Raw genomic sequence first — 6,014 nt, forward strand, 5'->3', positions numbered from 1 at the left:
CTTTTTCGAAAACGTAATGTTACACTGAGATATCACATCACTTATCACTCGAAACGAAACATTTACCCGAACGAATACAGCGCGCGGGCGCGCGCGTGATGGCAACATCACACTCATCACAGTCATCACAGTACTAACTACATTACGCAGCGAGTGTTAGGACTCTAGGGCGTATCATATCGGCGCGTCGATCTATTACGCATTGCGTTTTGTCACCGCCATGTGATAGATCGTTTTTGTTAATGTTTTTATTTTTATAGTCGTAAAATATGCATCATAGATAAAAAATAAAAGAAAATATCTGTTAATTAATGAGATAACGCCATCGAGAGTCACTAGGTAGTATTTTTATTTGAGTATATCAATAAAATTATGATATGATACTGATACGAGAATGTACTGTAAACACTAGCTCACTATTAAATTAAAGATAAATAAGTAACTTCACTCGTGCTTAATTTAGTTTGCCGCGAAAGTCAACCAAATCAAACATTTCACAACAATAATAAACAGTAAATACGTTTTTGTTCGTCAAATTCAAACTCGCAAGCGAATTATCATTTAGCCGCATCCTTATAGGTAAAATACTAAAAACATTGTAAGCTCTATGGTAACGCATTACAGTTTTAAATCGATTGCAGGTGCAAAAATCCGTTATCGTATCAATTTAATGAAATTCGCAATAACTCAAATGCGACTGCTACCGACCGGCCGAGCGGACCGATCCGAAGTGTTCCGAAAGCATTGCGGAATGAGAGCGAGCGAGCAGTGAGTGCGGGTGCGAGCGGGATAGCAAAGTAATGATAGCATGGCAAACAAACATCACACATCACACCATCACGTCTCATTGCTCATTATACATTACGCGGATTGTACTTGAACGGACCTTTCGTACCGACTACCGGCGCGTCAATCTATATTGATGCTTTACGAGTTTACGCGCGCTTCGGCCAGTCATATGCTCGAGTGATGTTTGAAGTAATGCTTGGTTTCTCGGAGTGATGCGTAATGCAACATTACGCGTTTGAGTGATATCTCATTTGTGATGTTACGCGCATTACTTACACATGTCTATTTGACACCTAACAAATCATGATGAAGTTTTCTTCATTGCTTCATTGTAAAGTTGAGATATACTTTTCACTGTCACAAAAAGCAACTTATTATATGTTTATATACAGGGTGATTCAGGAGACGTGAGCAGGATCAAGCTTGAGCGTTCAGTAAGTTATAAGCAACTGTTTCGTACCAGTATTTGTGAGATTAACGTTATTTTATTTTTTACTGTTCAAAAAAAAATGTTATAATTTATTTACGCCATGTATGGTCACCCTATTTGTTTTATCCATAACAAGTGACAAATTGAATGTCATCGGAGTCTGGTTACTTTTGAAAAATCGTATCTCACCCAAGTGTGACATTTTGTTTTCTTCATAATCAAACTGCTGTCATAACGGTTAAAGAGGTTTTATCTTTCTTAATTAAGTGCTGTAGGGTGTCCATGATTGTAGATTATCAAATTTGTCCTTCCCAAAAAGTTAAATAACAGAAATAAAGCGAGATTGTTTTACTTAAATATGATGATGAACGGTTCATTAACATTTACTGATTGTGTAGGCTTAGTCCTGCTCACGTCTCATGAATCACCCTGTAGATTCGGCGTACTAATTTCTTACTACCATATTAGTCAAAAATATCTTTCACTAAAAATGTCCTCGTCACAAACAGCCCGTGTGTCCTCACTTTAATAAGAACTTCCACTAGACTTTAGACGCGCCTTTTCCTGATTCCTCACAACCGGTCACTTATACCGGAATACCGGAAAATGAGCTGGGAAATGAGAGTGAAAATGCTGACACTAAGCCAGCCCCTCGGTACCTCTACCGCGCATACGTTTTAAAGACGTAAGTATACGGGAAGTTTAGAACACATAGGCCTATTATCTATATTAAACACTCTAGGGATTGTCGGCACCATAAGATTATTAACATTAATTGCGACCTTCTGCCATGAGAATAAAGAGTAAAATTGAAAGGGTTTTAGAGCTGCAAGGCATGAGGTACAACACATGAGCAAGTTTTTGCGGTATGCCGTCATTATAACTCTGGGCAAGCCTTCCTGTTTAATCCCATCAACATTTAATGGTAAGATTTAACGAGAGTTCTTATGGTAGTGTCGATTGCGATTAGGTATGGATTTATAGTAATTGATTGAACTCGCATCGTTTTTTTTAAATTGATGCGTACTTAGGTATATTGCTAAGTTATTATAGGATGTGATTACAACGTTTATACATATATCGGATAACGCTGAAATATTGAATTATGAAAATTATTTTTGAACAAAAAGCACAAAATGAAGGTTTTTAAGGACAGGAGGAGACAATTGAAGGTTTTTTTCTGCAACGAATATCTCTTACAAACAGCCACGTTTAACGGCTCCACAGACCTTACATAGAACAAGTCGCATGTCATTTTACATACATTGTTGACTATAACTAAGTAACTACCTGCAACAAACTAAATCGATCGATCAAATGCCCCAATATATCAAAAACCGGTCAAGTGAGTGTCGGGCCACGCATGGTGGATTCCGTAGCTTCAGACGATAATTATGAAAATGCCATTCAAGAAAAATACTTAAATACATAGAAAACACCCATGACTCAGGAACAAATATGCGTGCCCATCACGAGAATAAATGTCCATAAATACCAGGATTTCAATCCGGGACCATCAGCTTCATAGGCAGGGTCACTATACCCACTAGGCAAGACAGGTCGTCAAAGATTGAACCTATTTAGATAAGCTCGTTACAAAATTGCAGCTTGGACATTTCATTAATTTTGACAAAAAAGTTACGTCCTTGTGTAGGTCTCGTATATCGATACTGTCCCGATCCCGACATCTAATTAAACTCAATTTTATTAAAAGCACCTATCTTTCGACATCGTATCAAAAAATGTTATTAAATGATTGTCAGTGTTTTTGTCACTGTAATTTATAGGTAATAAATAGAAATAGATTGTAGCGTGAATATTGTAAATTAAATTCACACTAGTTCCATTTTATTATTTCATTAGTAAGTATGTACAACTTTATGAGAGCTTATAAATAATAATAATATAAATAAATAAATATTGTCTGCTATTATCTCATCTTTTTTGGCGGCCCCTCATTATCATTACTGAGGACCATGACCAATTGGTTTTGCAGTTTGCAGTTCCTGCGATTTCTGTCTCCATCGGTCTCGACCGATACTGACAAATCTAGCATTCTATATAAATTTAAACCTAGCATTTACGTACGGAGTGACGTAAGGAACCATATCCATAAATCTTTTATTATTTTCTCAATATGATTTTATAATTCTACATAGATAGATTAGATATGTACCTTTTATGAATTCTTATTACATATTTCCTTAAGATTTCCCAGGCTATAAAGCTCCTATAGAAGTTCCAACTCGTATACTTTTGATCTGAATCCATTGCAGATATTATTATTATGTGAGAAAAAGAACAAAATATACTTATAACTTTTGACATAGGCATTCCATATGAATTTAAAAAGTCACACTTTGCCCATCAATAACTATGACAATGGTTTTATAATATAACAATAATGCAAAATGCGTTACATCGTGATGGAGTGCAAATTTCCCTTTCTATTTACGCCATACTATTCTAAAAAGGTAAACATCACTGGTATTCTAATGGCGCTTACATCTTTTACAAATAAAACAGATGTCAGATATATGTATTTCCCATTAGTTTTACAGGAAAATGTTGGTGCAAATTTGAACTTTACAGCTCAAAATTTAAGGGAGCGGCTATGATATCATTGTCCGATTGTTTATAGTTGTTTCCTGCAACATAAACAAGCCATAAGAAGCCGTTACTGAGAGTTAGAGACCGATTATCGCAAAACAAGGATCAAAGCTTGAGGTTATTCCTGAATACGTTGTTAACGATGAGTTATAAGTAGTACTATAGTGTACTGAAGTAAGTACATATGTAAACTAAGTTTTTAACAAGAATATATGTCTACGACCAATACAATTTTTTTTTTTTATTTGAAGAAATGTTCCGAAATGTCGCGAGTTGATTTTTCCATTTACCCTTTAGTGTAAAAATTCTTAACTAGTACATGTCGTTAAGGTTTAAATAGGTAATTAATCTCTCACCGGTCAGCGATTCAAATTTAAGATTAGTATATCAATGGAATTAAAAAATAATAAATAATTACACAAAACTGACTTACATGCCAGCTGAGATCATAGTGTCTTCGATATGACTCATGTAGAAATTAATGTTTTTTTTTGCTCGTCTATTCCAGAATGTAAAAGATTTTGGTGAGACTAACGCTAAAAACAAATTATGCTCGCGCGGCTTTATAGTTTTATAGCAGTTTATAAGTCACAACCAGAAATATGTATGAATGAGGCTCAATTTGGATTTTAATGTGCCCACGAAAAACTTCAAAAATTGCGAAATTTTCACATTGAAAAATTTCCAAACCTTCTCAGATTTTTGTAGAGGAAGGGTCGAAATTATCTGTTTCCCGAATGAAAGTTTGCTTGTATATATGTATATTAAGTGTTAGAATTATCAATAAAGTCAATGCTCTTTCATAAAAGTCCAACGAACGTAAATGAAATAATACTACCGATACCGGTCACGACTCTGCCGATCTTTGACCTTACGTTGGCTTCTAAAAGATGTCATAACAGAAGCGCTTGTATCTGTCAAAATAAAGACTGACAATAAAATAAATTGACAAATAATAAAGTTTGTCCATGAAAAAAAAATGTACATTGTAATTTTGCGTTTCTTCTATTTAATTTTTGTTTATGATTACTTCCTCCTCGTCGTAAGTACATATTTGGCTGTTATTAAAAGCAATATTTTGAAAAAAATTCACAGGGACGAAAGCCACTTTCATCTGCCCTGCCAACCTAGAAATAAAACTAGGTCTTACTGGAAATAGTCTTGTTTCCCCGTGATCCTTTACCTGTAAATACCAAATGATATTTCAGGAACGGCTAATATTAGGTGTAAATTAATAATGCCGGCATATATTACTTAGCGAACTTAAATACCTATTTTTTACGATCTAGTAACCGCAAACATTTAAAAATAAATGGTACAAAGATGTTAGTGAATATAAAGCCTTACAACAAAAATGACCGTAGCTGTGTATTTAGCAAACCTAGTATACCGGGATTGAAGGTGCGGGAATAATTTCGTGTATTTATACTTTGTTTATTGTAAAATAGTTACCAATCTATGAATTTAAAACGAGTATTAAGCTCCAAATGTACTTCAAAACCATAAGGTTGCTTTTACAGTTTTTCCCTATTTTTTACTAGTGTAAAACACTCTCGCTCAAAGCCCCGGAGTATGGTGTTTAGACTACCAGTAGTACTACCATTACTAGTACTTGTCTTCACGTAAGTAACGTGGAAAAGCAGTAAGAAAGAGAGAGAGAGTGTTAGGGGTATAAACGGGTAGGGTTACATAGCGATTGCTTTGGCTCGGGGGTAACTCACACTGTCTGTCTGATATGCTGTTGTTGTCAAACTTTGGAAAAGAGCTATAAGTATGTTTGTCAACGTTACACAGTATCTCTCATTTAGATTGCGAAATATTTTGTATGTAATAGTATTTTTTTATTGTCGTGTATTGAACATAAATGAAAAGAAATATTTTGGGTCACGGCCTGACTTAATTAGGCAGTAGTTTAGGTAGTAGTAGATATTTACCAAAGGTTAGTGAAAATATCATGAGGGAACTAAGGGAACTTTATTTATTATGAGCCCATATTATCTCATTGCTGGGCAAAGGCCTCCCTCTTATTCTTTCACGTGTCCCTATCCTCGGAAGTCTCCCACCAGTCTCTGTCAAAGGCGTCAAGCTTGTCCCGCCATCTCCGACGAGGTCTACCGTGACACCATACAATTTATCTCAAAAAGTAATAAAATCATATAAAATGGAAAGCAATCTTGGTTTCAAT

This window comes from Cydia pomonella, chromosome 15 (genome assembly GCF_033807575.1).
Source record: "Cydia pomonella isolate Wapato2018A chromosome 15, ilCydPomo1, whole genome shotgun sequence".
In the NCBI taxonomy this organism is placed as follows: domain Eukaryota; kingdom Metazoa; phylum Arthropoda; class Insecta; order Lepidoptera; family Tortricidae; genus Cydia; species Cydia pomonella.